At 44.3% G+C, this 13,525-nt stretch overlaps 2 protein-coding genes across 2 annotated transcripts in view; both read left to right on the forward strand.

Moving 5' to 3' along the window:
* cds1 (CDP-diacylglycerol synthase (phosphatidate cytidylyltransferase) 1) overlaps positions 1-13,525 on the forward strand; it is a 453,066-nt gene that overhangs the window by 273,993 nt on the left and 165,548 nt on the right. The gene's annotated exons all lie outside the window — the stretch shown is intronic.
* The window catches only part of rasgef1ba (RasGEF domain family, member 1Ba), a 40,068-nt gene continuing 32,627 nt past the window's right edge, over positions 6,085-13,525 (forward strand). The window contains exon 1 of the mRNA XM_049578581.1: positions 6,085-6,386. The gene's annotated coding sequence lies outside the window, so the exon portion shown is untranslated. The remainder of the gene's footprint in view (positions 6,387-13,525) is intronic.

Here is a 13,525-nt window from a genome sequence, read left to right on the forward strand (position 1 = left end):
GCATGCCCAGTGTACGTAAATGTTTATGTGATGTATGTGTGTATGGACAGAGATTATTTCTGACACGGCGCTAAGACGTTAGTGTGTACAAAGATCATTTTTGTTTAATATGCTGTTTTAAAATAAAAATGTATTGGTGTTGATATGGCCTTAGAGTCAACAGGGCACAGTTTAGCCACTTGTTAATACTCTCAATGCGAATTTACTCATCTGTGGCGCTACAGTTTGTCCCCCAGGAGACAAAACTTTGGTGATGCGGGCAGTTCACAGCCTCACCATCATCTGTCACAGCTCTGACATTAATGGGTGAAATTAAATCTGAATATACTGGCTATAAAGATTATTTATTTCTTTGTAATCAGTGCAGATGTGATTAGGAAATCTGCCCTTCAACCACAAAGTCACAAGTTCAGTTCCCTCAGCGTACAAAACTTAAGTGTTTATAATCACTCAGGATGTTTGTCCAAGTGTCCACGAGCAGGACACTGAACTGTGACCTGGCTGCTACAGGGGTGGCACGAATGGGAAACATCCCACTGTTAATTCCCGATGCCTATCTTCTCTGCTCAGTGTAGAAGCTATATGGGGAATGTAGCACAAACATAAAGTCCCTGTTTATTTATATTCCTGCAGGAACATTTCAAATCCAGCGCATCAGCCTGGATGTCATGCTTGCATAAGAGACCTTTGGCATATTTATGGCACTCCAGTCAGAATGTTTCTCCTTAAGAGTAAACATCTGATGTCTTCAGTTTCACAGCCTGTCAATGAAGCTGAGGACATATTGTACCTTTTTACAGCACCATGACTGCTCTGATTTGTGATGTATATTTGCTGTTAGAGCTCTAACCCACAGTGCCCTTTTCTTGTGATGGGAGTTTTTTATTCCTGCGACGCCCTGCTTTGCTCTCACACCCACAGAACTTCTGTGTATTAAACCTCCAGGCTGTAGCTGCCCCATGCTGATTGTTACCTGAATAGACAAACTGGAAATCTTTCACTCTGCCATTCAGCACAGGCTGCCCCGAGGCTACAGAGTGTGAACGAGTTAGATTGGAAAAGCCCCACTTCCCTCAGCTTTTCAAATGCTAAACCAGATCGTAATCAACACTGGTCAGGCTGGTATTCCCTTATACAGACATGTTTGAAACCAGAAACAGTAATCTTTAAAGGATACAGCTATCTTACTGTCAGTAAATCCCATGACGAGGCCAAAACCTACAGTGAACTCATCTGACTAACAAGTGTTATTTAGTCTGAACCAAAGAGCTGGACCAACAGATGCATTCTTAAGCCCTGTTTCCACCAAACACTTTTGGTATGGTACCTTTAGAACCAAAAGTAACCCTTGAGACATGGTACTTAAGCATTTCCACCACATACAGTACTCTTAAATGTGGGCGGGGTTGTTGTCACTCACTGCTCCATCCAGCTCTGACTATTTCCTCTGTGACACAGATGGAAGTCTGCACCTCGTTTATCATCCACAGAACGAGGCTGCACGCCGACATTTTCAGAACAGAGTGAAACAGGCTGCAGTGAGAGTCTCTCTCCATGGGATATTTGAAAATAGTGGGTTTGTGCATTTAGTCCTTCTCAGGCAAGCTCAGGGGTTTAGTGTTGGTGTAGCCCACAGGAACAACGCTCTGCCAAGTGAGGATTAGAATATATGATGTTCACATAACCTGGTCAAAACTGATATTCATAAACGCTTGAAGAGCCACTCATTACTAAAAGTGTATGTCATCCAAGAGAGACAATAAAAACAATGAAATGGTCAAAGTTGTCACAGTGAAATTTAAGGTTTGTTGATGGATTTGCACACCCTGGAAATCCAGAGTTCTCACGAGAGCGCAATTTGAATTTGCTCAGTGAGTCACTCTGGCAATCAGTAATGATGCTCATTACCCATGCCCTTGGAGCCGAGCTGCACCAATCACATCGGTGTATCTGATGTAGGCGGGCCAGAGGCGAGCTAAACAGATGACGACAGCGCTGCGACGACGAAGTCCGGAATCAGTCAGTAAACATTGCAAGATGGCTACGGATGAACACCAGCTGTTTGAAATGGCTTTGGCCGCAACAATGAACGAGTTAGACTTGGCTTTTTCTCTGAAAGAGGAACAGAAGACGGCGCTCAAATCTTTCCTTTGCAAGAAGGACGTTTTTGCTGTTTTGCCGACCGGATACGGCAAGAGTCTAATCTACCAGTTAGCTCCACTGGTAGCTAAGCTCTGGATACGTCACCCCGTGTATTGTTCTGATTGGTCGTAGTGTTATCCAATTGCATGCAGGGATATTTTTAAATGCATGCTTGGTGCCGCCCCTCGAGTTGGGCCATTTTCATTACTCATAGCCAGACCCTAAATCTTTCTAGATTTGGGTCTGGATTTGCGTGGTCAACTCAAGCATTGAATAACATTACAAGTAAATGTTCTGCATTAAGAGTTGCTGGCAGTCAGCCCAGTGAATGAATTTTTTTAAGTCTACAGCTGCTGCTGGAGGAAGCAAAACACCCTTTCATTTTATAGTTCAAGTTTGCAAATACAGTGGTTCCCAAATGGTGGTTTATGGTCCAAAAGTGGGTCACAGGTCCATTGTGAATGGACCCTAAATGACTTTGTACGTGTCAGATTTATAGAAAACACACTTCATTTTTACAGTAAATTTCCAGCACAGAGCTTTTTTTGGGGTGCCGTTTCCTGCTGTAGAGTGAGTGACTATCGGAAAGCTACTTGTAAGAGACAGCAAACTAGCTCGACAACATGACCAAGCGCAAGTATGACACTGACTGTATTACACTGTGTGGACCTTGAACTAATGACTAAGGAGAAATCTGAGCCTCATAAAACTCTCCACAGTATGAACAGTGGTTACATGAGCATCAAAACCAGACACAACTCAGCCCTGAGCAGAGTGACCGTCCTCTACTGACCTCCACCTTTTTGTACCAGATCTGTGTGCTAGGTACCCCAACAGAGGGGGGGACCGAAAATGGGGACAGTACGGAACGGTTGCATTGGCACCATCCGCAACTTTTTCACAGTGGAAACGGAAAAAATGTGTACTGAACTGAACTGAACTGCTCGGTGGAAATGGGGCTTTAGAGCCATGCTTCTAGTGTGGCTAAAAATTCAAACCCAACAACAGTATCCACAATCCTGTTTTGTATATTTGGAAATGTGTTTTTTATTTCTGACCTGCTGAAGATCTGCGGACAAAAACTGGCTCTAAGCCATCAGGGTTACAGTTTCACACTCACCGATAGATATTTCCAATTATTCTCCTCCCTTCCCCCTTCAACTCCTCCTTTCTCCCATTTTCATCTCCATCCCTCCCCCCACTCTTTCTCTCTTTGTATGTCTACACGCCTCAGTCTAAGTTCAGGTCACGGAGGTTGAAGCCTCACAACATCCAAAAGAAACAAATTATAATTGTACAGATTATAGCTGAATCTCTCTCTGTCCTCGGCACAACCAAATGTTTTAAGTTCTTCAAACCAACAGTGATGTTCATTGTTCCTCCAAGTAATTCAAGGTGACAACTGTTTCTAAGTGAGCGACACATGAAAAGGAGGCTGCCTTTTGTAGGGAAATAAAAAACATTCTATGAAAGTGAATACTTGGATTTCTAAGGGAAAAAAAATGTGAACAGATTGAATTAAATAAACATACAAACCACAATTATATTTAAATGTCAACTCCATGAAGTCTTTTGTTGCAGTGTTCTCTGGAGGACCCTAATCTTGGCAGGGTTGCCGTCCTCTATCTGCGGAGTTATAGAGTGCCATTGTGAGATTATTAGTTCAGTCGCTGTAATTTATTTAGCTTTCATTTAACATGGCAGGCCAATTAAACATGAGATCTCATCCACAATGACAACCTGGAAACAGGAGAAATTGGAGTATTTACCCTGCAGAAAATATATCTTATTTTTATTTGTTTACAGCTTCCCCAACTCTCCTGCTCATCTTTAAACAACAGAGAACAGCCAACCTCTATTGCAGCTCTCTGAACAGTCAAGAAATGTGACTTACACAAAGACTACATACTGGTCTGTGCTCGGCTGACTGTCTCCACCCTTTCCGAGCAGAGTAATAAGCCACGGTAAAGTAACAGTGAATCATCCCAAATCTCGTCAACATCCAGAGGTATTACGTAATCTGGTATTAGCGCAGATTTACGTATATGCGCTAATCCAGCTTTTCTCTCACTTAAATGACTGCACCGAGTTTGACCACAAAGATCAGGATTTCAGTCATTATGTCGCACACAAACACAATGTATGCCACCAGACACCACAAACAGTGACCGGGCCTGAAGCAGGGATTCATTTCAAATGGAAATTTTTGGTATTCAAATTTGTTTTGCTTACATGGTGACAAATATAATGGAAAATAAAAATGTATGATCAGAGTATCTTGAGTTTAGGTATTTTAGGAAGGCTCACATTTGGATTACTTTTCCAAAAGGTTTAGTTTAGTTGCACGTACGTGTATAGAAGATACAGGAAAAATAAATTAAAAGTTAAAACATTTTGCAGGAGTCTGGTCATTAGAATAAATGTTGGCATTGTACGATATGTTACATTTGTATTATTAAGTAGTGGATACGTTGAAACATCAGCAACACTGTGGTTAATGTGTGATTAGGTTCAGGCACAGAAACCACTTGGTTGTTGTTGGGAAAAGATCATGTTTTGGCTGAAAATATTCGGTTGTGGTGGCGCAATCATGGCTGGAAATGCAGATATATCTCTTTAAATTATCAATTGTTTTTCATGCCGCTGTCCTGGCAGGAAATGCAGCAATGTCTCGGTTAAAAAAAGAAAACGGTCTTAGTGGCAAACTCCCTGGTGGAAACACAGCGAGGGTTGGCTAAAAGACAACCGGTTTTGTTGTGTCTTGGTCTCTTCCGTTGTGTACTCATGTGAGTTTAAACACTGGAATATTTTGTGTTGACTTGCTTCATACGTGCGAATAACTTTCATAACACATGCATGAAATAGCTGAACGGATGAATGAACTTTCATTGGTACATCCTTGGCATCACACGTTCCTGGAGGATCTAAATGCTGATTAGCTATTGTGGCACGAATCAGTTGCTGAAGTTCAGATTTGTCAACTCTGATGCAAAATTGTACCACATAGCAAAAATTTGCATCTAATGGCATCTTTACATTTACTTTACATGTAATTCAGTTGTGCGCATTGTTTTATTTGCGCCTGCTGTTAACTTGACAGTAGAGCGGTCTGCAGCTTGGCAGGCGCACTGTGTCACGTCATCCACCATCTCCGCCACCTTCAGATGAAACGTACAAATGTAACGTGTGCCTGTGCAGAAGGAAGTGTGCATCTATTCATGAATGAGAGACCTGTGGTCGTGACAGCGCGAGATGTAACTATTAACGGCATCCTCTTTGGTTGAGATGTAACATTAGCTAGCTCAGCGGTGCGAGGTGAGCTAGCAGTAGATGCTTCCTTCCTGACCACCAAGGTCATACGGTTGGCGGGTGTAGTTCGGTAGAAAGAAAATAGTTCCTACATGAAACTGCTCACAACAAGGTCTGTGGATTATCTTCAGTAACTGGGAGACATATATGTTGAGCTTTTTAAATGTATTTTTTTGGCACCATCTAGTTCCATTATACTGGAGAGAAGGCAGACATCTCTGCGGCCAATATCTCCAACACTTGACAATTTACACCATAAATATCTACACTGATAAATAGCGCTAAAGGTAAGAAGAAAAATATGTGATTTTGATTTTGGTGTGGACTGTCCCTTTAAACCCGGGAAAATAGAAATGTTTCAGTTTACTGTAAATGCTGTATTTTTGGCTTCTTCTTGGGATTTGGATTCTTTGGCAACACTTCAGTTATTTCTGTGAATATCAAACTAAATAAAGAATTGAAAGAGGAAGAATGACAACATACAGATGGAATAAACGTCAGAGGGAGTTCAGATGGAGAAAGAGAAATGAAATTGAAAACGAGAGAAGAGGGGGAGGATGAGAGGAGGAGGGGAGTGCTCTCCTCTGATTGGCTGCAGCCTCCCTCACAGTGAAGTCTTGAGGCTGGTCGCAGCTCCGGAGCTCATACACAAGAGAAGGCGCAGCAGCAGTAACACAGCCGGAGCTGTCATTCATTCATACGGATTCTTCTATGAACAAACCCGCGGCTCTGAACCCGAGACACACGTTTTGTTTCCTGCATTTGCACCTGAATATGCTGCAGTGAGAGCGCGGAGCGGGAGGGACTGCTGGGTGTCGCCGCCGCGGTTTATTCACATGTAAACGGAGAAAGTCTCAAAGGCTGTTCAGAGGCGGTTACGCACATTTTGGGAAAGGATACGAGGGGAATTCACACCTGGATTACTGACTGTTGAGGTGAGCTGCGAGGACTGACTGTTTGGATGTTGTGTGTTGGAGCATTTGTGTTGAATGTTGTGCTGTTTGCGCACCGTGGAGACCAGCTGGTGGAGCTTGGCCAAAATGCGCGCAGGTGTTGGAAAGAGCGCACTTTATTTGGCTCGCAGCGTTTGGACACGAGCTGACCACTGAATTAAAAGCTCTTCTCCCAACTTAACTTCAGATATTAATATTGCAGCTTGAGTTTCTGGTGGTTATATTGAACCTTTACAGCAGTGTGCGCACTGGCAGTGCGCCTTTATTGACTTTACCCAAATTTGTATCCGCTGTTATCAAAACAGCCCACACTAATGATGCCTTGAATCAGCTGTTGAGCTGTTTCTATCTTTTGTTTTCCCCAGAAAGTGACCGCTAAAATGTTCCTCAGTAATGGGATTTTTTAAATCAGTGTCAATGGCGGACTATTTTTAACCTCCACTACCTCCCGGTTAAGAGGATTCCCCCCTCCTCTCCTCTTCTCCTGCAAGACAGTGAGGGATCAGAGAAGTTAATCCCGCATCTCTCCTGAGTGACTCTGGCCTGTTCTCCTTGGCTTTCCGTGCCACTGCTCTGTACTACAAGCATGCATCGGGGTTCCCTTAATGTGCTGACACGCTAAATCCGTTTATTGGTGATTTGGCAGCGCAGTGGCCGGCTGACAATGTGAGGGTGCCTCCTCTGGAAACACTTGAATGAGTTATTGTTGCCCTGGATTACATGATTGCTGCTGTAGCCGGGTGTTGTGTGGTGGTGGTGGTTGTGGGCTTTGTGTGTGCAGATGAAGACAAATGGATGCTTCGGGGGGAAAAGGGTGTTTGAAGTGCAGGAGCATGATATTTGGTGCATGCAGTGATGTAATTGGACATAAAAAGGTGTAAAGACTGCAGAGCTTTGGGAATTTAAACAAGTGTGCTCTCGGCTACAGCTTAGTGGTGCTCATATATATCACTTAAACTGATTCATTGTGTTGCAAAGCAAATCACACAAGAGTTTGCCCAGTTGTCACGGCATTGCAGGTGCTCAGATTTTGCCTTGTGGAGCACTTTATGGGCAAAATTGAATCGTAATTGTTGTTTTGACAGTATGAAATGCCTGTAAAGCAGGTCCTGCCTGAAAAATCTTTGACTTTTAATTTTCGGCTATATTTAGCTCAGTTTGACCTGCGCATTGTGAAATTACTGCTTACAGAGAAGTCTGTGAGGGCAGGAATTTCCCAGTCTAGACGTATCACACTAAGTTTATGGTTTACCCTGTTGTGGCTGGATTACTGAATGGGCCAACTGGGCACAAGCCCAGGGGCCCAATGTGTGACGGGGGCCCGTGGGCTTCACTTGCAAAATCTCTCTTACATTGAAATGCATTGACCAGGAAGAGGCTGCAAAAGACACAACAGAACTACAAAAATGGGCAAAAAGCAACCACAAAGAGACAAAAGATACATAATGTATGAAAAAAAGATGCAAAACCACCACAAAGTCTGTGTCTTGCTCCTGTATAAGAGATGCCCCGGGGCACATTGCCCTGTTTTCCAAAAGACAGTATCCTACCTCCGAACACAGCTGACATTAGATGTTTCCAAACCTAATCCCAACCTCTACTTGCGGTTGAAGCCTGGTGTTTACTCAGTGTCATGAAGATTCATGAGAAGGATCGCAGGCAGGAGCTATAAAGGTGTTGTTTCTGTGCAGCATCCCTCTGTGCAGGATGTTTTAGTGTCTGCAGGGGGGGATTCATGTGGCTGTCAGGACTGATGACACCAGGTGACAGGTTCCTATATGGAAGCTGTGATTTTTACCACTCAGTGCCACAGCTGCACACGGTAGCCTGAGCCAAAACATTGTCAGCAGAACAGCACTCCTTCCTGGTGTGGATGTAGTCAAGAGGGGTGGTTGGAGAAGGGTTAAAAGGCAGTGAGGGGCAGAGATTTGTCTGTGTGTTGTTGCTGCTGTTGGAGTCTGTTTGCTGCTCTGTGTGTGTGAACAGGCAGGATGGGAAGATGTGTGTTTTTCCATGCTTTTGTCCCACTTTCTGGTGGCAGCCCTCTCAGACAGGTGTAGCCTTTAGTTTTATGTGCGTCTGACCACACACGGCTTCAAACAACACCACCAACCAGCCCTCTTTATTTAGACTACTTCTACTATTGCACCGTGGCCTCTCAGCCCTCCTGTGCAGCCACTCAGCTATCTCTCACCCTCATTTCCTCAAGCCATGGATGAGTGAGATTCCTCATGCCTCTCAGTGTTTACGCAGTGGAGGGGGGGGCTGTTGATTTACTGATGGTCCCTCAAAGTTTCTCTTTGCAGCGCCTGCTTCACATTCCCCCTCTGCTGTAGCCTCATTCTCCTGCCCCAGTGAAGCAAAGCAACTATCTTTCATTTCTGTGGAAACCACTTCTCAAGCACAGAGCTGTTGCACAGGATGTTTTATTACATCACAAATCTCTGAGCTTTACAGCTTTGACCCGTGTACTCGTCAGGTTGCAGGGAGATGTGGAGATTTCAGAGAATGTCTCAGGAACATGGCATGACAGAAGTGCTTAAACAGCAAACAGGAGCGTCTGCTTGCGTACGTGTCGTGAACCACGGGAGTGATATTTTGTGTTTCTCTTTACAGTGTCTGAGCTGCTGATGGGTGCTCATCAGAGCGGTCGTTAACACTGCGGGCAGGGCGGGAAGAGCCTCCGTCGGCTCTTTGATGGCTTGTATTTTGAGCCAGCGAGGGAGCGGGCTCCATCATCTCTCCCTCTGGGGAAGCAGCCCCACCCAAACGTTAGGAGACAATTACCTGGGAGCTTGTGTCATTGATGGCTCTGCAGCCTGAAAGTAATTTCACACAAATGTCGGGGTTTAACTCATGATATGACATTTGCCCGGGGAGGTTTGGTGCTTTCTGAGCTGCTGCCCTTCTGTTTCAGAATTTCCCCACAGGGCAAAAAAAGGGAAAATATTATGACATTTCTATAACCTTTCAGAGAGTCATGGCCTGAAACTAAAAAGTCCCTTGTTTCCCTTCTCCTCAGCTCACCTCCAGATACTACACACATGATCAGTATAGTATGTTTCAGTGTCATTTCCGTGTCGCCTGTGTCAGCTGAGTGCGCTACCTCCCAAATCCCAGCCCCTGAAGATGATCACAAGACTCACCTGAATAATCTGAGAGACTCAGCGCCATGTGATAAACAGCCGTTGAGTCTTGAGCCAATGAGAAAGTGGGAAGAGTGTCTGCGGAGTGTAAAAATAGGCCTGAGTTTGAATATTTAAAGAACATCATGGTTTAAAGATGGTAGCAGAGGAAATTCTGACATTCAGTGTTCATAAATGAGATCGAAACAGACACATATTTGAATATCCTCTGTTTTTAAATCCAATCTAAGTCCAAACCAGACTTGTTTTTACACATCGAGGCAGATGGCCACACACACACACACACACACACACACACACACAGCCAGGCTATAATTAAAACCAATCCAACTTTTAAACAACCCCCCCTAAAGTGGGGAAGCAAGCTGTGGCATTTTGTTTGTTTACCCTCTCCTGCCACCCAGCCAGCGGTCACGCTAAACCAACAGCGACGTGCTAAGAGTTTGCTTTTGTCAGGACAGAGGACTTGACATGTGGTCCCCCCCTCCCCTCACCCTTCACCACAGCTACTGCCACTACACACGACACCTGGAAGCCAAATGTAAATCAGTTTGTCTCAGTCGCTGCTTGTAGGCATCCTGCGCTTTGTTTTTAGGATTATGGTGAAGGCTGCAGCTGGCATGTGTGGAGAACAGACCCTCTTGGCTTTAGTGCAGAGATAGTGATGGTGGTGTTGGTGGTGTCCTCTTGCTGCAAAACTAATTATCATTTTTTGGCCCGAGAGTAGGGTCTCAGTTTTTGCCAAAAGTGGCCTCATATTTGTAAGTTAGTAAAACTTTCCTTTTGATATTTTAATGTTTCTGTCATTTGCGGTTTCTCAAAAAAATAAGAAGTTTTAATTTGTGAAACCCGGACAATGAAGAGCATCAATGAAATGCTGAAAAGTCTATAGATGAGATCTAAAACACTCAGTGCTGACCTGCAGGTGCTGGTTGGCAAAAGTTCTGCTCTGCTACAAGAGACGGAGAGATTAGAGAAGAGGACAAAGTACAACATCTGATCTCATGGTGTCCTCTATCTGAGGCTTTTTTGTATTAGAGACACGGCTTTTAACTTCAAAGACGCTCACCTGCCCCTGGCAGCATGAGATTAATCCAAACTGTGCGCCTTTTCAAAGACATCAGAGAGGCAGAGTGATGTCACAACACTGAAGGTTCAGTACAACTTGTTGCAATATTAGACTTTATAAACCGTATGTGTTCTGTGATCTGACGTCTAGGGCTGTGACCGACTCAGAATTCTGTCTGTCGAATCAGATTTGGCTGTTCAGTGTGAATATTGGAATTTTGTCCCTTTTTTCCACAGAGTTTGAGAGTGTTAGGCGGGACGTTCAGTGTGACAGCTGCATTCACGCAACATAATAAACAAGCTGACTGCGCTAACGGCGGATCGAAAATGTGTAACGGTGTTTTTTTTTCCGATACTGAATATCAAACAAAAGCCAGAGACTGTGTCGTATCACGTTGCTGTGATCTATAAATTCACCACTTCTAAGCAGAAGAGACAAGATAAAGCCGCTCGTCCTCTGGGCAGCTGCCTCTGTGTCTGCAGCTGTCCGTACTAAAGAGCAGAGTGAAAGCATACAGCACTCACTCTGACACTAGATATTAAAGAAAAGCCAGAGACTGTGTCGTGTTAAGTATCTGTGAGCTGTAAATTCACCACTTCAAAGCACAAGGCAGATGATAACTTTGTCTCAGAGCCTTATGGTGCATCTTGTCTGCAGCTGACTGTACTAAAGAGTAGCGTGAAAGTCAAGAGTGTGCACTCTGCAGCAAAATCTGGGGACCAAAAGGTCTCCAAAAGCACACTGCACAACACACTGACTAGCACAAAGTAAGAAACAGCTTGACATGAAGCGATCTCAATAGACCGTGGAGTCTCCAACTGATGATTTGACTCTTCGACTTTCAGTGTTCAGCCCTGCTGAGGTCTACTCCAGTGTCAGCTGTAGAGGATGTGTGTTTGTGCAGTTTGAGTTGTTTGGTAGATGAAGGTTGGACCCAACAGATGTACAACAGCATCATAAAAGTCAAAGACATCTTGAGGTTAATCCCAGTTCAGCTCAGCTGGTTGATGTAACTGGTGCTTCTCAGAGCCCTGGACGTCCTCTTCCAATTGCTCATTTTGTCTGAAACAGTTGAAACCCCAGTGGGATTCATTTAATCATGCTGTAAAATAGAGGAAAGCTGGAAATCTTCATATCAGAGAAGCTGCAATCTACAAATATTTACTTAATTAAGTACATCAATTAAATAGTAAAATGACTTAAAACACTGAAGGGTGTATTGAAATTGCTGTTGACTAATCATATGAGCTCTTCATCCATCCAAAACAACCCCCTCTTTAATGGTAAGAAAAGCGAGCATGGGAGCAGCGAGTTGGTGGTTTAGATCCCAGCTGGGAGCACTGAATGTTCTCAGCGCTCGATCACCTGCTGCTGTTGATGTGCTCTCCATCTGAACCCCAGTGGTGTGTTCAGAGCCACGTTGCGGACACAAGATGTCTGTGGTTGTACTTGGATGTGACTAAGAAAGAAACTGAAACTAAATATGGTGTGACGCCGCTCAGAACAGAGCTCTTAAGTTCAGCCCGAAACCCTCAGTGGAGTAAACAACGATCCAAAAACAGTTTGACTTTTATCAGGGTATCCCTCCATCAGACCCGTGATCTCCCGGTCTCTCCCTCTCCGCGGGGAAGCCACATGGTGCAGCAGATGCTCGGGCCGCTGTGCTCTGACTCCTCACACTCGCCTTTCTCATGGAAATGGCCATGGTTGTCTGGCTGAATAATAGCGATGGTCTGTGTGTGCACGCGTGCATTATGGAGCGGCATGCGTGTGAAAGTGGGAGGGTGGGTGGAGGCTTTTAGTGAACTTATGAATAAACAGGGTTTGTTTAGATATCTGTATCGAGCCATGTGCTCCTGAGAAAGCAAACACAACCGTGTGTCTTGTGATGTGTTCTTAAAGGGTAGATTCAACGCTACAAAATAATATCTGTTAATTCCCCCTCTGGTCGAAGCAGCAGATGTTTATCCTTTTGGATTTATTTTTTCTTATATTAGCCTCCTCTGCAAACCCAAATTACATCACAGGACAGTGGAACGCTGAGATGTGTTTGAACTCGTCGTGGCAGTGTGTGGGCAGGTGCAGTTTATACCTCCTGGCATCTGCGCATCCGTCCCTGGCAGCACCGCAGTGCATCAGCCGTAAAGGCTTCCTGACTCGGCAGGCAGCCACAGGGCAGCATATTGTCAAGGATGTGGGGGTGTGGAGGGTTGTGAGGGTGTGGGGGGGCGGGGTTGTTGCACCCTGTACGACCCCCCCTACCCCCCACTGTGAAAAGGCCCTTTGTGGTTCCCCAGCCATAAGTCTGCCTGGCATGGGATTGAGCCGAAGTGCCAGGTTCAGAGGTCAGGAGGCTGGCAGAGGAAAGTGTGAGTGAGCTTGTTGTTAAGTCTTTGTGAGGACCAGTTTGAGTTTAAGTAGTCAGAGTGAGGATGATGGTCTTCAGCTCTGTAGAGGCTGTTTAAGGGTTGGAGCAAGACTATGTAGCTTGTGAAAGAAGGAATAACAAATTCTTTTCTCACAAATGAAAGATTGAGGCAGTAAAATGCACCTTCGCTCAGTTCAGTACACTCAGTGATTTTGTCTGTACAGCCATACTTGGTCTGGTATGACCAGTAGCCTTTTAGGAGCTCATGTTGGCAAACCTTAGATTTTAACTGACTGAGTCAGTTTTCTCACTTTGTACTTCTGTTACTCTACATTTGAACCTTTACTATCAAAACGTACATGCACAGCAGACGTTACAGATGAAAGTCATTCATTCCTAATTATACTACCTTTCAAATAGGCACAGATTCGATCATAGATATGTATGAAACAACCTTTAAATTGTGTATGATGTTTTTACTATATATATCACAACATGTATCATATTTCCCTCTTTAATATCTATTTTATATTGCTGT

Source organism: Epinephelus fuscoguttatus, linkage group LG6 (genome assembly GCF_011397635.1).
Source record: "Epinephelus fuscoguttatus linkage group LG6, E.fuscoguttatus.final_Chr_v1".
In the NCBI taxonomy this organism is placed as follows: domain Eukaryota; kingdom Metazoa; phylum Chordata; class Actinopteri; order Perciformes; family Serranidae; genus Epinephelus; species Epinephelus fuscoguttatus.